The 21,098-nt window shown below is 44.9% G+C and overlaps 1 protein-coding gene across 1 annotated transcript in view; it reads right to left on the bottom strand.

Annotated features, from left to right (window-relative positions):
* LOC121453271 (BTB/POZ domain-containing protein KCTD1) overlaps positions 1-21,098 on the bottom strand; it is a 199,279-nt gene that overhangs the window by 148,597 nt on the left and 29,584 nt on the right. The gene's annotated exons all lie outside the window — the stretch shown is intronic.

The raw sequence follows: 21,098 nt of genomic DNA, 5'->3' as shown, positions 1-21,098 counted from the left end.
CATTTCCTTCCATGACATTTGTGGTTTTCAATGCACAAGTCGGGCATTTCCTTCATTAAAATGTTCCTAGAGAAGTTCTTCTTTTTTATACTACCGTGCGTGAAATTGTTAGGGGTCATTTGTTTCTGTTATTCGGTTTTCCATTTTCTAGTCTGGGTTACCTTTAATTCTCTGTGTATCCAAGATTAGCCTCAAACTTGTGATGCGCTGCCTGAGTGTAAGATTGTAAGTGTGTGCCACCGCTCCTGACTACATGAGACTGCTTCCTGCTTAATTTCATTGTTTCATTGAGAACCATTCACTGTTAACATACAGCATTGTTTTATGCATGGAAATTGTATTTTACAACCTTCCAGAACTTATTTTTTGACAACTCTTTAGTGGATTTCTTGGTGTTTTACACACAGAGACATAGACAGACAAGACAGACAGACAGACAGACACACACACACACACACACACACACACACATAGTCATCTGCAGTTTTATCTCTTCTAAACCAGGTGCTTTCATTTTCTTTTTCTTCTTAACTAAAAACTTAAAAACAAAAGACTGTTTATGTGTATTCATTTTTTGTGGGATGGGTTGAGGGGTCCTTGTACGTGAGTGTAGGCACCTGCAGAGGTCAGAGATATTGGGTCCTCCTGAACCTGGAGTTACAACAGCTGGAAGCTACCTGACATGGGTGCTGGGAACTGAGGTCAGGTCCTCTGCAAGAACCACAGGTGCTATTAACTGTTCAGCTTCTAACTGCTATTTAAAATGTACCCATGGATGCTGGAGAATGTGCTCACTGGTAAAAAGCATGTATTGCTCTCATTGGTGACCTGGGTTTAGTTCTCAGAACCTATGGAATGGCTTTCAACCATCTATAATTCTAGACCCAGAGAATCTGACACCTTCTTCTGACCTCCTTGGGCACTAGGCATACATGTGGGACACATGCATACATGTAGGCAAAACATTTAAACACATAAAATAAATAAATCTAAAAACAGAAATTAGAGTTAGAAAATGATCTATTTAAAAAATAAATGTGTGTTTGCATGCACGCACGCATGTGTGTATGTGTGTGTGTCTGTGTGTATGTGTGTGTGTCTAGTTCATCAGTGCATTTGTATCTGTAAGGAATGTCAATGTCATTCTCCTGCCTTGGATGTGTTTATCTGACCAATACCACAGTGATGTCATTTGCAGGCTAAACTGAGAAGCATCCTCTTCTATTTCCTAGAAGTGTTTGTCAAGTATTAACATTTGATTATTCATGCTTGGGTAAAATAAGCAGACAGCATAGCAGAGATGTATGAAAAAAAGTGTTTTCATATCAGGTTAAGAGGCCTCAGTTCCTCTTCCAGGTTCTCTTCATATAACTCTGAACCTTAGGGTTTAAAATCTTTGTATCTCCATGGATGTGATAAACCAGATTTATGAAAGAACTCACAAATGTTAACAGTCCTGGGTTGTCCTAACAGTCCAGAGAAGGCTAACACATGAGCAGAGATTTCACATTCCAGACAGCATGTGTGCTGAGTTTCTCTTTCATCTGGAAGTCAGGAAGTAGGCGGGCAGAGCAGAGTTACGATGGAGGCTTTTGGAACCTGGACTCCCTCCAGCTCACCATGCTATTTCAGGTATTGATTTTATCCTCCTGGCCCCCAAAATGAATGCTTATGTTCCAGGAAAGAAGACAGAGAGTGGAGAAAATAGCCAGACAGTGTGCTCAACTCTGCTTTAGCAAAAATTCGAGAAACTACCTCATGACACTTGGCTGCAGCCTGGATGCCTTCTCAGTTGTAACCAAATCCATGATGAAAACAACTTTAAGGAGGTGAAGGTTTATTTTGGCTCACAGTTTAAAGACTGATTCCATTCCATGACAGCGAGAAAGACCAAAGTGTGTGGGTGTGACAGAAGCTCGTCATGTATCGCAGAGCAGAAAGCAGAACACTCTGACTAAAACCAAAAGCAAGGACCACCAAAGTTCTATCCCCAGTGGCTGTTTCCACCAGGCAAACCCTACCTTCTAAAAGTTCTATGGCCTTCTAAAGCTTGGGTCAGAGTATTCTAAACACAAGTCCACTTAGGATGCTTGAAGGTCAAACCAAAACATATGATCTTGTTTAACTGCACGCAAAAGTGGGAAACATGGTCTCTGTTCTTGGCCAGCACAGCCCATTAACTCAGCAGGCATGGGGAGACAACAGCAACAATGGACACTGCCACACGTTAGTCCCTCAGACTCCCAAGTTTAGTTAGCTGCTTTCTGTCCACTTCTGATTCCTGGTACAACCCTTATCATTCCCTACCAACATTAGCACAGGTTTCTCACCTCCCCAAGACTGAGAATGGAACCCAGGGCCTCATACTCTCAGCAAGTGTCGTATCATTGAGTTATCCCCCAAGTAATTGCTTAATTGTTTCTTAAACTCCAGTCTATTCTGGGATATGTCCTTTATAACTCTTCTCAAATAAGATGGAATCCATCCAATCCTATGATGATCTTGCAACTGCCCCCACCAACTAAACTTCTAAACTTGTTTGTCACCCCTAGAGCCCATTTTTGCTTCCTCAAATCAATTTCTTTGACATCTTTGTAACTGTTGTTAGATTACCCATCCCAGTCTGCAATGTGACTGACTTACTTCAGCTGAGTGATAAGATCTATTTTCTTCACTCTGGCTGCTCTGTGACTTGCTTTGTCTAGTCAGGTATAGAGCTAACTGGTAGAGGTTTTGAATCTGAGTCTAAAGAGGCCTCATGTGGTCCTGCTGGCTCTTAACCACTGTCTCTGTCATTAGCACAAGTCAGAGCTAGTCTTCTGCTGGACCCCGAGAAAGCAAGGGCTGCGGCTGAGTCAGCCCAGCCAAAACCGGCTGTGATCATCCAGCCCTCAGCTGACTCACCTGCTGACCTCTGCACTGTGAGCAAGCTTGCGTGAGATAGGCCTGGCCAGGCACCGAGCATGGTTGGCCTGGCTGACACATGGACCCTTGAAAGATAATAGATAGTTGCTTGGGTAAGCCGCAAAGCCAGCCACGGCTTGTTAGGCAGCATTATATTGTGTGTGTTCCTCCTTTGGCTTGAAGGCCCCGCCCCCTTGCTTCCATCTTTGTAATCTCCTAAACTTCTCTATGAATCAAGACACAGATCAAATTTGACAGTAACTAGGCAAGTTTCTGGCACAGGTCTAGCTTCGATTATCTTCATGTTTCTTTCTGAGTATATGACCTCTGATTTCTCACATGCAAAATCATCTCTCCTCAAGTCTGAGCTGACTGAGGGCAAGGATCACCTCTTGTAGAGTGTATACCAAAAGTACTTACATGAATTTAGAAAAAAAAAAAAAACTCAGAGCAAATTAAATGCCCTTTCCTTTCCTTTCTTTTTCTTCAGAACTGAAGGCCATTCCCTGAACTGTTGGGTCCTTTCTGAGGTGTGGGACTCCACCCTCATCTACGTTAGTAGATGCTGGGTTTTTGTTTTTTTAATCCCTTTTGTGCCTCCTTACCAGAGCCCCACAGATCAGGTAGTTCGTAATGAACAGAAATGTATTTGGGTCACGGGTCTAGAGGTTGAGCTGTCCTAGGTCCAATGGCTGCACCCTGTGAGGGCCTTCTGGATGCAGCAGAAGAGAATGAGAGGCTTGAGAAAGGAAGGTCAAGAGAGGTAAGTTCTTGTTTTAAAAGAAACCTCTTCTGGAGAGAGAAGGGACAGATGACCACAGGAATGACAAGGGTCTACCCACGAGAGCAGTGCGTAGATCCCTCTTAGTGGATGTCAAGGTGCTTCTGCACCGGGTCAAGGTTCCAACACAGACTTTAGAAACCACACCAGGCATCTTCCTGAGTGAGTTCCACAAGGCTATGCAATGTCACGTTGTTTTTGATTGGCAACTTCCCATATTTGGTAGTCATGTGACTGTGAGATTTTTGGGTTCTTAAAAATTTCTCGATTGTTCCACTTACTTTTCAGTTCTGCTCCCCAAGGCAACTGAAGTTTGCATATTTAAGCGTGAACATCCGTTTTGGGTAGAGTCAATTGTGGCCATTCTGTTTGATCTCTCAGCTTATTGGACTCACTAATTGTACTTCCCAAGTAAGGACACTGTTCTCACCATGGGCTTTGGAAGTCAGGTGGAATTCTGTGTCCTGTGGCTTCAGTTAGAGCTGTCCCATTAACCCAACGCTCATTAGTCAGACGTAAGAGAGGCCCAATGTGATCCTTTGGCTAGTCATTGAAGTATTCTAGGAGACCGGGAGACACAGAAGCCCTCACTCCAGTGTCCAACTGTCCGTCCTCTGCATCGTTAACCCTGCCCACTGCTCCCCAGTGTCCTTTATATTTTGCATTTGATATTTTCCCTACGCATGTGATATTATGATCGTCTCCGAATATCTTAATGATAGTTATAGCTGTTATTAGTCTCTACTGAGGGTGGGCTCTGGTCCTCTGAGAATGCTAAACTCCAAGTACTTGTATATAATATATGAGCAGCCTCCTGTGTCTCATGTGATCTCCAGATGGGTGTGACACCTAAATAGTGAAAATGTTGAGGAAGTAGTTGTTGTTTGGGAATAATGACAAGAACAATAAATTGTCTTTACATGCTTATTACATATGAGTTAGGGGATATTATCCACTTGTGAGTGGTTGTGTCAGTGGGCATGGAACCCTAAGCCGACAGAAATCACGACCTGTGCCCCACTATGCCTAGCTATGCTTCACGGCCTTTACAATGAACACAGGTTTGTCATTATCCTGGAGAAGGAACTATAGTAACAAGAAGTGCATTGCAAACTTCTATTTCATGGCAAAGCTTTTCTGTCGTTCAAGCTGGCTGTTCCTGAAGTCTAAGTTAGCAATCATTTTACAGACTAAATGAAAGCGTTTATTGCCGTCCATCAGGCCACCGTGCAGAGACTCATTAGTCTCACTTCATGGTGTTCTGGTGGGGCTCCGGCAGCTGTGACGCCTGCCGTACAGATACTGAAACACAGGCAGGAGATAGATGAGTGGCACTTGCCTTTGGGTCCAAAGGAAGATGTCACAATTGGGGTCATAAATCTTGTGTCCTGCCCGCTAGATCTCTCTGGATAAACTTTTATTTGGATAAACTTTTAAAACAGTAGCAACAGCTCATACAATGCAACAAAGAAATTTCGCCGTATCAGCCATTGCACTCTGTATACTGCACGCAAATAAAAATCCCTAAGCATTAATTATTTAAGGAGAAAAACAGTTAATGAAAAGAGTAAACATCCCAAGTGCCTGGCCATCATGCTCCATGGCCTAATTCTCCGTAACAGGCTATGAATTTAATATGAATTCAGCTCCGGCCTCCCATACAGTATGCTGTCATGCTGGGCAAAAAAAGCTGAGTTCGAGAAGGCTTCTCTCTTAAGCACCAACTTTGGCCCTCTTACAAGGTTCACAGTGTCGCAGTACCAGGTCTCAAACCCAGGTCAGGGGACAGGCAAGTCTTTCTGTACAGTTCTTTGCTGTTTGTAACTCTGGGTTCAATTCACATTTTAAACAATTGGTTTTCCCTCTCCTCTAAACTCTGAAGAAGATTGCTTGGCTAGACCGACCCTCAAATTCTTAACGATTCTTGCTAAAATAGCGCTAATGCTATTTCCTGCTGTCTCGGTGGCATTCCATGCTGCAAATTCAAGACATGAATTTTACAAGTGCAAACTCAATTATGTTTCCCAGGGAGGGGGGACAATTTGTTAAAATTTTTCTGGTAGACTTCTAAAATGCTGTGGTTGAAAGTAAACAAAACATTCGCCTTGACGTGCACAGCGCCGCATTATTGTTGGGTCTGTGAGGTGCGAAACAGAGCGTCCACACTTGGCTGGTTAGTTTCTGTCGGCCTGACACACACTAGTGTCTCCTGGGAAGAGGGCCACTTTGATTGAGAAACTGGCTCTACAAGATTAGTGGTGGGCCTGTTTTTCATGGCATTTTCTAAACGAATTATCAGTGTGGGAGGGCTTAGCCCATGGTGGGCGGGGCCACCCCTGGGCAAGTGGTCCTGGGCTGTGTAAGGAAACAAGCTGAGCAAGCCAGGAAGAGGGAACCAGAAGCTAAGCTCCTCTGTGGTCTCTGCTTCAGTTCCCGCCTCCAGGCTCCTGCCTCGAGTTCCTGCCTTGGCTTCCATCAGTGACTGTGTGGCCCTTTTTCCCCAAGTCAGTTTCATCAGAGTGTTAATCACAGAACAGAGAAGCAGACTAACAGTACAAAAGCCCTCTCTTTCGAGGATTTACTACCTATCTAACCAGCTGCTTCATTCAAAATTGTCCTATGAGAGGCAAGAGAAGGAGGCCTTGATATTTATGAGGACACTAAGATATTTAAGCATCTGTGCTAACCGTGTAACCACATCTATAAGCGAAGATTTTCATGTTGGCAGATGTCAGGGAAGGAAGTGCAGTAGATCAGAGACCGTCACAGTTTCTTGTATGTGTGTACATGTGAATGTGTGTGTGCATGGTGCAATGGGGCATGTGAACATGTGAGAGAGAATGTGCACACGAAGTGTCCTGCTTTCTCTCTCTCTCTCTCTCTCTCTCTCTCTCTCTCTCTCTCATTCCCTTGAGACAGGCTCTCTTACTGAACCTGGAGCTAGGCTGGCTAGCTCCAGCTATCTTCCTGTCTCTGCTCTCCACGGTGCTGGGGTTACAGAGGCAGCATGTTTATTTATGCTTTTCATGGGGTTGCTGGGAATTCAAACTCAGGCGGTCTTGCTTTGTGCAGTGTCTGCTCTTATTCAGTGAGCCATCACCCAGCCCCAGCCACTATATTTTATTCTTCCTCTGTCCTTGAGTTTTGTCCAAGCCTCTGGTTTACTTTGTCTGAAAGAATGCTGTAGAACCTGTATTCTGCTGAAGCTGGGCTATCAAAGTCTTGCCTTTTCATTGGGTTTGTTGATGGTTCTTGTTCTCAGGATGTTCACACTCAGACTCTAGCTGTCACACACACCATAGAATGCTACATCAGGATGCAGCTGGTGGTCAGGCCCCAGGAAGCTCCCTGCATGTGTGGGTACCATTTTGAATGCTCCTTCCCAGTGACTGCCTTCCCAGTGTCTCAGTCAGCATGGCACAGGGCAGAGCCAACCAGCAAACTGGCAGAACCCTGAGTTACATGTTGTGTAAAGGTATTAAATATGAGGGGGTAGTTCTTTATATAGAAACAGATTGGAAATATAGAAGGGGAAAGAGGACTGTTTAAAAATAGGTATAAGCCACAACAAAATGTAAATTATAATGTTCTCTTTAGGAAGGCACATATATCAGACTACCTACGTCCTCTGAAGATAATGAAAACTATCTACCCCTTCCTGCCAGATCCCCGTATTGAAATCTATCCTCCAAAGTGAATCTGGATGTGGGGCCTTAACTAGTCATGAGGGTAGGGTCTCTACCACAGAGACTCCAGGGGACCCACTCTCTTGTTTCCTCTGCCATGTGAGCACAGTGAAGAAAAGAGGTCCATGAGCTTGGTCAACAGACTCTGGACTGGTAGGCACCTTGATCTCGATGCCACCTGGTCTGTGACAGTCATCTGTAGCAGCCCACATGGACTGTAGCGGGTCTCTTCTCTGATCTTTGCATATGTCATGCTTCTGTCTGGAGTCTCTCCTAGCCACTAGGTCATTGCAAACCCTGCTCTCCTCCCCAGCTACAAGCCTGTTGATCTCTAAGAAGGCCCTCCTGTTCTCTCTAGTCTGTAAGCTCTTGTCTTTTTTCTAATCCACTCAGACAGTCATCACCTTAAACACATCAGCCTTAAACACAACACAGACAATAGCTTCACTGAGGTTGGATAGGTATTTGCTAGACTGCACATATGTGAAACACAGTTTGCTGCTTGCCCTTCCTTCCTTTCCCCTCCAGCTTTCATGTGCCCCTTTGTAATCTTGTCCTTAGAACATCTTCCCACTCTGTAAGTACTAATCTGTTTGAGGTCCCTGTAAACTAGTCTACATCTTCTCAAGAGTCACATGAACAGCATCACACAGTACGAGTCTGTCTGGTTCCTGTCACTAACTTAATTATTCTGAAATCTACTCATGATGATGTATCAGTCATTCATTGCTGTATACACCCATTTTTCTCTGAGCGGTGTTCTAGTGTACAGACCATCAATTTTTAAAAATACTTTCACCTGCTGATGGTCATTTGGGTTACTCTCGGCATGGACTTTTATAATAAAGTTGTTGTAAACATTCATGCCCGAGTCTTTGGATAAGTACAAGCTTGGTCTCTCTGGGAAGTACTTAGGATGAAATAGTCGGGACCTGGGTGAGACACATATTTTATCTTTTTGAAATATTACTGACTCATTTTCCAATGTGATTGTGGTTTCCACATCCCCAGCATTGAGGTGTGTTCCACCTCTGCATTCTTGCCCGTTCTTGGCATGGCCAGTCTTTCACTTGTCACTTTTCAGAGCCTTTTGGCATTGGGTCTTTGTGTCTTCTTTGGTAAAGTATTTGTTCAGATCAGGTCTGTAATGTAGATTTCCTAATTGTTAGTGGTGTTTCATCTTTTTTGTTTCATAGAAACCAGTGCAGACTGACCTCAAGCTCACTAAGAAGCTGAGAGCAACTTTGAACCCCTGGTCCTCTTGCCCCTGCCTCTGAAGTGCTTGGATTATAGGGGTTTACCACTTCTTTTTCTCTTTGCCAGGAGACACATGCTGCCCAGCAGAGCAGGGTGCCCAATCAAGACAGAAAGGGTTGAATGGCAAGCTCTGTGCCATCTGCATTTTCAGGCATCCACCGAGGACCTCATCAGAGATGGGGGCTACTGAATGCCTGTCTTTGATCAGATACAATCTGTGGGTTGTTTATTAGATGTCTTAATTGAAGAGAGCAATTTTTAGTTTTTTTAAAATTAATTTATCAATTTGTTCTTGCATGGGTGGTACCCATTAGAAGTTCTAGTTTTGATTTTCTTATAATCCATCTTGAGTACTTTTTATATATAGAACAAGGAATGGCTCAGTGGATAAGGTATTTGCTGCCAAGCCTTATCATCTGAGTTCATTGTATGAGGCCCACGTGGTGAAAGGAGAGGATCGACTTCCATGATTTGCCCTCCGGCCTTACAGTGTGTACTATAGCATTTGAGTGCGTGCAAGTTTCTTTGCATGTGTGCTTTTGTGTGGAGGCCGGAAGTCAGCCTTGAGTGCCGTTCCGCAAGAAGCTGTCCATCTTGTTTCTTAAGACAGGGTTTCTCATTGGCTGGAACTCACCCATTCCACTAGGCTGACTGACTGCCCAGTCCCAGAAATCCCCATCTTTGTGTCCCCAGCAGTGGATTACAGGAGTGTGTCACAACGCCTGACTTTTTTATATGAGTTCTGTAGACTGAATTCAGATACTCATGCCTATATCACAAGGACTTTATTGACTGAACTGCCCACTCATTTGATTCTTAATTGTGTGGTGCTAAGTATTGATCAAGTTTGCACCCCTGGAACCTTGTTTTGACTTGTGTTTTGATTGCTCATCTTGTCATGTGACAGATACCTAACAAAAGCAGCTTCAAGAAGGAGAGCTTTATTTTGACTCATAGCTTGCTGTTTTCAGCCTGTGGATCTTGACCATTTTAGGGGGCGTCTAATGACCTCTTTCCCAGGGGTCACATATCAGATATCCTGCATATCAGATATTTATTTTATGATTCATTACAGTAGCAACAAAATAACTTTATGGTTTGGAGGTCACCCCAGCCTGAGGAACTGTACCGAGAAGATGCAGCCTGCCAGCAAGGGAAAGCCTGTCAGCGGGAATGGCTTGATCTGTGGTGGCCAGAGCCTGTGGACTGGCTTGTTCACCTCTCAGTGAACAGGATTCAGAGAGGACTTGGCCTGAAAATGGAGGTGGGTATTACCTTCTGCTAGAGAGGCCCTGCATCCCAAAGATTCCACACACATTTGAAACAGCACCAAGAGCTGGGGACAAGTAGTCACATCCACGAGCCTGTTGAGGGACATTTCACATTCAATACAAAACAGCACACCAATGGGATTTTAAACTCTAAATCAGAGGCCATATCTAAATAAAATTCCTTGCACCAACCAGCATGTCTGGACCCTATTCCCAGTCGGTGCTGGACAGTTCTGACCTGAACATGTAGTTTTTGGTTTTTTGGCTCAGCACACTAAAGATCGACTCACCCCCCACCAAAAAAAAAAAAATCAATGAATGGGAAATTTTTTTATTTCACTTGATATTTTTGGAGTGTGAAAAATAGCTCGAGGGCAGGTTGTGGTGGTACATGCCTTCGATCTAGGTCTCAGAAGATAGAGGCATGTACATCTCTGTGAGTTCCAGAATAGCCAGAGCTGCAGAGTGAGACCTTGTCTCAAAAATAAAAAAGTGAAAAGAGGGAAAAAAAGAGAGGAAGAAAAATAATCCAAAATGAATATACCTTTTTTCTTCTCTTGTTTTCAATGAAGTGACACTTTGTTTCCTTCTAAAATGAACAGTCATGTGTGCCACAGCACAGGGCCCTGAAGAAACTCTGGGGTCTCAAACCACCCGACTGCCAAGCAGAACGAACAGCCTGCTGGGTTTCGTCTAGATTTCCAGTCGTCATTGCTTGCTTCTTTAAAAGAAACCTGTAACTCTTTTTAGATCCCACCTTCCATGATAGAGGTGCCGAGGGCACTGGAGACATCTCACTTTCAGTGAGAAGCATCAGATTCACTGGGGTTTTTATGTCATTGCTGAAGAAAAACACCCACTGAGACCAATGGACTTGCCAATCACAGCTTTTTAAGATTCACAAGTGGGGTTGGAGAGGCAGCTCAGTATTATGGGCACTTGGTACTTTTGTGAAGGACGCAAATTCCCAGCATCCCTACTGCAGCTCATAGCTCCAGGGAATCCAGTGCCTCCTCCTGTCCTCTGGGGGTACCAGGTCGCACATGATGCACTACATGATACAAGCTAACACTTATACACACTAAAAATGGTAGATTGTCATATGGTGGAGTCATAATGTTAATACATTGTTAACAAGGTGAGTGTTTTTGCCCTACTTTTATCAAAGAGGAGAGGTTTTCTTTCACAGAAGAAAATGCTGACAGAACATGCTGGACATGTAGCTCAGTAAGGAGAAGGTCAGCCCAGCTTACCAGAAGCCCTCAGTGTGATCCACAGCACCACCTAAGTGGGGCGGTGGTAGCAACATGCAGGGCTGTCATCACAGACCCTGATGGGGGAAGCTGAGATGGGCAAAACCTCAGGCTCACCTTGGGCATTGGCAACCCAAGGCCCATCTGAGGTAATTTTATCCCAAGACAAACAATAACAGGACTGCTAATATCGTATACACATTTATGCATTGATTATTAGACACGTTCCTCTCTCAGGGCCCCACATACTGCTTCCTTTGTCTGGAGTTCTCTTCCTCCAGGTATCCACAGGGTTCTTGGACTCACTCATTCAGGCCTAGGCTCGCAGGTCACCTCGGTGAGCTCTTTCCTGACTACCCTACCCTTAAGAGCCTGGCAGCCACCACTCACATCCACGTGAAATTTCTTTCATCTACTCTGATGTCTTTTCTTATACCTATCATGTGCTCCTTCTGCCTTGGCAGTCACAATTCCATAAGCATATATCCAGCCGCTTGTTTAGCGCGTTTGTCATTTGCCTTCTGCAGGACGTATTTCATGGAAATGGAAGCAGCTCACGCTGCATTCTCAGTTCCTAGAGTAGCACCAGGATGCTCTCGACAGATACCTGATGAACTGGTAAGATGTGTCTGTCAGCTCTTGCCCAAGGAGAAGCTGTGCGGTAAATTGCTCCCATCCCTTATTTCATGGACTTTTCCTCTAGGCAGAAGGCAAAGACCACAGACTGTGGAAGGTGCCCCAGTGCAGAAACCTCACTTTCAAAGAACAAAGGAGGAAGGGATAAGAAAATGTGGAGTGGTTTTGCCCCAGAAGGCGATGGGCAGAGAAGAGAGCACGAGTCTAGCCTGAAGGTACCAAATGGGCAGCTATCTGGACACTAGGAGTTGGGAGAATGCTGTCGACATGGGGGAAGGGGGAGATCTGCATGGATGGATCCATGAGGTAAGATTGCATGGGAAGCTAAGGGCATGATCATGACCATAGCGGTTGGTGTTTAGAATGTATCTTAAAGGAGTTAGGCAAGTTAGTATTTTAAAACCACCCCTAGCTCTCCAGCCTCTGATCTGGGACCTAGGAATGTCTAGCAGTGCCCCACTGACCATAAATTCGTTAACGTGGTAACGAGCATGTGTCTTGATACTTCAAGTATGCTTAAGGGTGCTGTGTTTCTAGCAGGTTACTTCTAAGCTGCTGTGACCAAATGCCTGAGAGAATGACTTACAGAGGGGAAGTTTCAGTGTGTCTTGTGGGTTTAGAAGGTTTGGTCTGAGGTTGCTTGGCCACATGCATTTGCTCAAACTGCAGAGGCCGGCATGTGTGCTAGATGTCGGTCTTCCCTTGGTAGATGAGAAACAGAGGGGCAAGGCCTTTGCTCAGCTGGTTTTTCTCCTTTTCCCCTTTCCTTCTGCTTAGGACCATAGAATGGAGACACCCACATTCAGGGTGAGTCTTCCCCTACTGTTTCTTTTGTCTGAAAACATCACTTCAGCACTGGTTTGGGGGGATTCTTCCTGATCACCTAGGTTCTTTTAACCCAGTCAAACTGATCATGAAGATTGATTGTCCCACCCAGCAAGTGCACATATTGAGAGCACAACACTGTAAGAATAACGAGAAACTTTCGCTGATGGCTTGCTCACTGAATAATTAAAAAAAGATACATATTTTCATTTATGTTTCTGTTTAAAAATGAACCCAACACTTACTTGAGGAAGCTTCTAGATCTGGTTATGTGACCAGATAAATCACATGTGGCCTGTAGAAAGGCAGAATAGTGACTCATGGGCCATCAATTACAATAATCTCCCTGTCTAAGTAGGACTTACAGAAGGCTTATTGACCAACTTACCATAAAACCTTACCAACAGCTTCCCAGCCCATCTCTTTATCTGACTCCCCTAATTCCTGTTCTTCACAGTGGAGAAGCAGGGTTCAGCCTGTCCAACAGTACCCAGTGGCCTAGAGGCTGGACAAAACCTACCAATCAGGTGACATCTGGTGTAGAAGGCACAAGGCTCTCACGCTCATGCATAAGCACCAGAGAAGCCAGGAATGATAAACATGCATGTCTGTCTCTTCAAAGGAACGGACCTATGCACCTGTGTTCCACCCGGAAGGCTGGGAGTGGATGTCGTTTACAACCTGGTGACCTTTGCTGCTCTGTAGAGCCAGACTTCACTGCAATTTCCCAGACTTCTGAGCACCATTTCTCAGTCAATAGAACCCATTCTTATGAAAGAGGTGCCATGTATGTTGAAAAGACTTTACTATTATGCTTATTACAAACACTTCCTCCTTAAACCCTCATCCTGAGACTTGCTTCTCAGTCAACAGAACCCATCCTTATAGAAGAGGTCACAGGTACTTTACAAAAGACATGCTCTTTGCAAAGGAGTTTCCATGTAGTCGTGCCTTAAGCTTCGTTGTAATAATGGTAAAAGGAACTTTCTTCCAAAGTTTACTCTGCTTAAATATGGCAAAAATAAACTGCTTGGAGTCAGGCTACAAGCTTGTACCAGCATCAGCCAACTAAGTCATGCTGAGCTGATTTCCATCTTGCCAGCTATAGCATTTTTGGGGACCCACACATGATGGCTGTGATGAAAGAGGCCATGTCAGGGCCGCTGGAAGGGTCACAGTGCCATGGTAAACACTTTGCTGGTTTGACTTAATCACAGTTTGGGGAGAGAGAGTGGTGAGCAGTGTTAGAGGACTTAAGAAATGAGTAGTGTCGAGTACTGTAACGTCCCGATGAGGACGATGATGAATTGACTGTGAAGCCAAGTTGGAGCTGGAGGTGTCAAGAAAATGTTTGGTTTGGGAAAGTCCCTCTATTCTCAGTGCCACCCCTTTCAAGGACTGGGCGCTTGCGAAGCCTGAGACAGCATCCTGTTCCATTTGGAGCGTGACTGTGTGCCTGCCTGTTTTAAAGTGGCAGTGTTTGCACTGACCAGAGGCAGAAGAGAACTCTCAGCGGGGAAACTGGACTGTGGAGCATCATTGGATGAGTGCACATGCACATGACATGCACAGCCAACAGCCCAGGAGGTCCAGGAGCAGCACAACAGTTGGTTAGTAGTTTTGTCTGTTTCCTTTTCCCAGTGGACCTCAGCTAGTGACTAGAGCTAGCCAACTCTGCCATCCACAGTTCACTGTCGTGGGTTTGTGCTGCAGGGATTGGTAGACTGAGTGCCTTTTGTCCTTGTCCCTCTTCACTCCCCCAGCACAGGCAACCTTGCTTGGGAGTGTCACGGGGATATTTCCATGTTTTGTGCACTGCTACCAGGATATTGGTCTCTCCCTCTTTCTTTTCCCAGTCTGTATTACTCCTTTCAGGCTCACCCAAGACATTATCTTGATGTTTAATATGCAATTTTCTTTTTGAGACAGGATGCCATGTATCCCAGATTGGCATTGAATTTCTCATTTAGCCAAGGGTGATCTTGAATTTCTGATTGTTCTACCTTTGCTTCCAGACACTGGGATTATAGTCGTGTGACTCCATGCTTGACTTTTAACTGATGCTGGGGACTGAACCCAGGGCTTTGTGCAAGTGCTCTACCAACCTCCTAGTTCCCTAATGCATCACTTCTTGTTTTAATTAATTATAACATTTCTATTGATTTTTATTGATTGTGGGATGCACAGGTGTGTCATGCAGAAATAAGAGGGCAACTTGTGGCTCTCCTTGGGTTGAGTTTGTTCAGTTCCTGACATTGAACTAAGGTCATCAGGCTTTCCGGCAACAGGCTTTACCCACTGAACCATCCTGCCCTCTTCTTTACAGGACCACACCTAACATAACCTACAGTGGCATCTATTTTCTTTTTTTTAAATTCTTTTTTTAATTAATTAATTTATTTATTATGTATGCAATATTCTGTCTGCGTGAATGCTTGCAGGCCAGAAGAGGGCACCAGATCTCATTACAGATGGTTGTGAGCCACCATGTGGTTGCCGGGAATTTAACTCAGAATCTTTGGAAGAGCAGACAGTGCTCCTAACCACTGAGCCATCTCTCCAGCCCCCAGCATCTATTTTCTTTCTTTCTTTCTTTCTTTCTTTCTTTCTTTCTTTTTTTTTGGTTTTTCGAGACAGGGTTTCTCTGTGGTTTTGGAGCCTGTCCTAGAACTAGCTCTTGTAGACCAGGCTGGTCTTGAACTCACCGAGATCTGCCTGCCTCTGCCTCCCAAGTGCTGGGATTAAAGGCGTGCGCCACCAGCGCCTGGCTCAGCATCTATTTTCTTACACATGGTCAAAGAGATGGTCATGAGATTGGCTTGCTTTGGGGAGAACATCACAAAGTGATAGACTTTGATATGTAAGTTCAATACTCTATATTTTGTTGATGTGAAGAACAAGCAGAACTTGCCATTATTTTGATTGTTGCTAGAATGTGTATTTTCTCTGACCTTGACCGAGCACAGCCAGAAAGGAAAGGGGACAGGACTTTCTGGGCTTGTCATGTTCTGCCCACTTGACACCTATAAGTGGTGGGCACAACTCTTTTTTTAAAAAAAATTGGCCATTCCAAAATAACCCCCAAGGTCACCTCTCTAGCAAAGCCCATTCAAGCACTCAAAGCATAGATTATGTCTGGGTATTGCCAAACTCGGGGTCAATGAGCAGGCATTGCTCTAATCCACCAGGCTAGTTACGTCAGTCAGGAGGAATGCGCTGTCAACCGCTGCACACAGATGTGTATCATCCATAGGGCTTCTCCAAATATTTCGTTCCTTTGAGAAAAAGCAGCTTTCTAGAAGTGTGGGAACTGACAACTTAGCCTCTGAAATATGAGACAGGAAAATCAAGACAAGCAGGATTCTTTTGCCCTGCTAGATACTTTTATTATTGAACTAAATATAGGAAAAAGGCAGAGAGGGATCATGTTTTATAAATGGTGAGAGGTATTTTAAGTTAACCAACGGTATCAGTTTAATGCTTTTGATTTTTCAAACTATGCCAGGTTTGGCATTTAGAATGTGGTATGCAGATCTCCTGAATTTTATAATTGAAATGAAAGGTGCATACACAAACCACACACACACACACGATGTATATATGTATGTATATAGTATTGGATGGGAGAGAGAACTTAGCTTAGTGCATTTGCTTTTATCTCTAAACCACAACTCTTAGCAATAAGAGACAGGAAAGGAGTAGAAAAGGAAGGGAAAGAAGGAAGGAAAGAAAGAGAAGGAGGGGAGGGAGGCAGGGAAGGAGAAAAGACAGAATGAAAGGAGACAAGAAAGTCAGCTGGCCAGGTGAACTTTTAAAGTATAGCCTGCACCCCAGCTCAGAAAATAATCCCTCCTTTGCTGTTTGTTCTTCCTATGCTGGGCATCAAGACTGCAGTCATGAGTTAAAAACACTAGAGTTGAATGAGTAAGAAGTTAAAGGGTTGGAGGGGGAGGGGAGACTCTGCCACGGAAAGTCATATGACTGCAAACAATCCACTTTATCTTTTTAAAACTTACTTTTTTTTTTATCTGCAGAAGAAGTGGCATAAGGTTCTTCCATGTGTTGGTGCAGATGGCTGGTAGCACTGTTGGGTGTGGCCCGAGTGGAAAGACTCAGGGGCTTGAGCTTACAGGATGCTAACGGTGGTTACAGGCGCTACTGACCTACTGTGCAACATCAGGGTCCCTGGATAGTAAGGCAGGAGGTGTTGGAGAGCCCCGCTATGGAGTACCAGAGCAGCAGATTCCACCTGCTTCTTCAGGAATCACAAGTCAAGGAATGAAGGAAATTAGAACAGAGCACCTCCATCTCCATCTTGCTCACACAAAGTCCCACGACAAGGAAAAGGGTGAACAGGGTGGGAGCTCAGCATTGAGTGGGTTGGTCGGTTCTGAGTGGATCTCTACAGAGTGTGAGGTGCTGTGGATCTGGTTAGCATTCTCTTCTAGGTGGTTTTCTGTCGGGCATATCAGGGCTCTTATTACCAAGCTAGAACTGAAGCAACTGTGTTCCTCTCTGAGAAGTTATACAGGATGAATGGCATTTTGGGTTGGATGTGTGTGGTGGATGTTACAGTCCTGGGCATCAAATGCAGAGTCTTGCCCATCCTCTTGTAAGCCCTCTGCTGAAGGGTACAGCTCAGCACACTCCTCTAATTTCCAATATGACAGGAGAGGACAGAGTTCAGTCTAGACACATATGGCATACACATTACTGCTGTTTCCTAAACACGGGAGAATCTTGCTGTCCTAAGTAGGCTAATCAGCTCCTTCAGTGAGAAAGTAGAGTTGATTCTGTTGAGATGCCCAGGGCCAGCTTCCTGTGTGGGCAGTCACAGATAATGTCACAGCTCTAATAATCTTTCAGCACTAATAATCCCCAGCACTAACAATCCCCAACACTAACAATCCCCAGCACTAACAATCCCCCAACACTAACAATCCCCCCAGCACTAACTATCCCCCAAGCAGTACTTATTTCTTAATTTTGTGTAGATTTTGCCTCTGATTGTGTAAAAGAGACTATGTGCTCCATTTTTGCAATTGACAAAATAATGAACGTGAAAAGTGTCCATCATACTTCCTCTCTTGTTACAGCCCAGTGACATTTGAGTACATGCAGCTTGTGTCCTTGCTGTTTAAAGAATGAAGAGGCCATGTCATCATCAACACTGCAGGCTTCCAAAAACAGAAATTTCCCCCATTTTCATTGCTACTACAGCATAGGAGTATGTGCAGAGAAGGGAGTAAGAGTTGAGTGTGACTACCCACCATAGGATCATGTGTTTGGGTACTTAATTGACCTGTAGGCGGCACTGTTTGGGAAGTTTCTGGAACATGCCAGGATAGGAGAAAGGCTGCAAAGGTGGGTCACTGGGTGGGCGTGGGCCTTCAGGGTTATAGCATAGTCTACCTCTGATCAAAGCTCTGTGTTTCTCAGTCCCAATTGAGTGTAAGGCATTTTGCAAGCTTCTGTTGTCTTAGATCAAGCTGATTCTGCCACTAAGCCTTCTTTACCATGAAACTGAGCTAAACTAACCTGTTTTCAGTTAAAGTTACTTCTGTCCAAGATTCGGTCACATCAATGACACCCACATCAAAGACATCATATTTCCCTGAAGCCATTTCTCTAGGCAAACCTTCTGGGGGCATATTGTTTCCTCCAGTCATCTGGACACAGGCCCAGAGTCCTTCCACTATGGTCTGGGTGAGTGCCAAAACAGAAAAGGGGAACTTACTAGAAACAATGGGTGTATGCTAATTTGGGATTGTGGCAGATTCTCAAAGAAGGTGACTTTTAAGCATGACCTGAAGCAGGTCTAGGAGCCCACCAGCTGTGAGGAGACAGGTAGTGGCATTTGGAGATATGCCTGCAGCTTCTTGGGTTTGTCAAGAACCAAGTTGAGTAGATCAGAAATGCAAAGAAGGTGGCTGTGACCTGGGAAGAGAGGGGACACAGGGGGAAGTGGCAGGCAGGTCTTCCAGGCCCCCAGCAGCTGGTTTAGTCTAGGAGACTTGCCAGTTTCTCTGTCTAGCCAGCTCTTACACTGGTTCATACTAGTTTTGGACACATTTCTGGATTGTTTGTTTTTAAGATAGGGTCTCTTGTAGCCCAGGATGCCTTTGAATTCACTACGTAGCCTAAGTGACCTCAACTCCTGCCTCTACCTCTCAAGGACTGGGATTACATGTATGTGCAATGCCTGGTTCATGGGGTGCTTTGGATGGACCCCCAGGTCTGGGCAAGGACTGGATCACATGACTACGTACCCAGTCCCAGCTCTGTCTTCCCATTATCTTACCCTTGTGCTTGTCTAGACTATTCTTCCTAGGCTTTCCTGGCTCCAGACTTTCTCTGTCCCCAACAATCTACCCCATCCCTCCCCACACCGACACCTCTTGTCACAGGGTCTACAAACATCTACCTATGTTCCCCTTGGCATGTCATTCATGAGACTGTGAAGAAATCAAGCTTTCCTTGAATGATGGCTAAACACTCCCTCTAAGGTCATCGGCAGCAGCTGGTGTGAAATCTCATCTGTGATCCCTGCAGCTAGGAGGCTGAGGCAGGATTACCATGCGTTTGAGGCTAGCTGGGGCTACACAACAGCAAGACCCTTTTAGAAAAAACAAAATAGCCTCTTCACACGAAGACCCTACATGTCTTTCTGCATTCAGATTTTCGGTGTGATTAGCGGGCATCCTTCTCTACAGTTCATCTCCTACCAGTGTTTCCTTCTTTTAAATCTCTGCATCTTCTACCCTGGCTCAGACAACCCAACATCTTCTCTCTGGACCAACTGCTACGGCTTTGGAGAGAGCACATGAAATGACTCCAGTCTGCCTGATCAGACATTCAAGACTCCTCGAATCCTTGGGAAGAGTTGCCCTGTACCATGAAGGATGTTATGTTAGTGTGAAGCCTGGAGCTGCTGTAGTCCTTTTGCAACCTTGAGATTTAAGCCGAAGCTGGCACTGTGGCAAACGGAAAGAGAAATTCGATCTTCCCTCAGTAATGGATACTGGGACTTACAGCATCAGTGGCCAAGAAAATACCTTTATTGTTGGAGTTGGTTCAAGTGGGATTTCATTTGCTTATAACGTAACTGCCTAAACCTGTGCTAGGCATGCCCTCGTTCATGAAGCTGTGCTCTCGTCCCGGGGCTTGGAGGAGGCAGATTACATATTGGAGATGTCTAGGAGGAAAAGGGAACAGAATGAGGGAAAGGGTTTGACTTGGGGAAGGCTGATTGGCTGGGCAGGCAGGCACTTGCTCAGGGGCTGACGTTCACTGACAAACAGGAGCTGAGACTGATGGGACATTTGAGGAGAGGGTGTGGCCATCACAGACCCTGGGTAGTCAGTTGATAGATCCCGGAAACAGAAAGAAAGCTCCATGGTAACCATACATCTTTCGACCATCTCCAGGCCTAATTTACGTCCCACCGCCTTCTGCGACATTCTTTGACTGGTCTCAGGGGCCACAGTGTTTCCAGGCTAAGCCAGTTCTGTACTTCAAACTTCATGTGGAAAGTAGTGTATCACCTTGTATTGTCATTTATTTTCCCCACGATTTAATTTTTTAAATTTATTTACTTATTTGTGTGTGTGCGCGAGTGTACACTTGCCATGGCAAAGGCGTAGCATTCGAGGACAACTTTCAGGAGCCAGCACACTCATCTACCATTCGGGCCCTGAGGGCTGAAGTGGGCTGCCAGATTTGGAGGCAAGCACCCTTACCGACTGCACCCCTTGTCTTATTCCTTTTGGGTCCTGGAGAGCATCTCATATTATTGGTTTGCTCATCACAAAATCTTTGTGTGTGTAATCCACACCAGGTTCACAGGTTCCCGACCAGATGCACACGATGCATTTGAATAAAACAAATGGAGCTGCAATGTGCTTTGCGGTCACAGTCGCTGGACACCATGCAGCACTGTGGTGCCAGCCTCGCTGCTGGAAGTGTGGCTCGTTACACACTGTGGACGTTTTCCCAGAAGAGTGCAATTCTCTCTCTGCAGGGGAGTGCATGTAATCAAGGTCTTCATAGTAATGGATCCGGTCCATCTATGGAAGGACCAGCATGGCCTGCTTCCTCTCACTTGTCTGCACTGAACACTACAGATGCGTAAAGTCAAGTGTACACACATCATGAAAATAGAAACAAACTCTTTATGGAAATAAGGGGCTTAGTCGGGGTAAAAAAGAGCAGCAGGGTTTGGGTGCGAGCACCAATGTGCACGTCACACTTGTTTGTGTGAAAATGACCTTATCCAACCTCACATCATACAGCTAGAAACATGGAAGAAAACTGCACACCAGCAAATTCACACTTGTTTGTGTGAAAAAGACCTTATCCAACCTCGTATAATACAGCTAGAAACATGGAAGAAAACTGCACACCAGCAAATTCACACTTGTTTGTGTGAAAATGACCTTATCCAACCTCACATCATACAGCTAGAAACATGGAAGAAAACTGCACA

The sequence above is a fragment of the Microtus oregoni genome, unplaced genomic scaffold (genome assembly GCF_018167655.1).
Source record: "Microtus oregoni isolate MIOR12 unplaced genomic scaffold, Mior012 000011F_ref0000422, whole genome shotgun sequence".
Taxonomy (NCBI): Eukaryota; Metazoa; Chordata; class Mammalia; order Rodentia; family Cricetidae; genus Microtus; species Microtus oregoni.
This window is presented reverse-complemented; position numbering and strand designations above follow the sequence as displayed.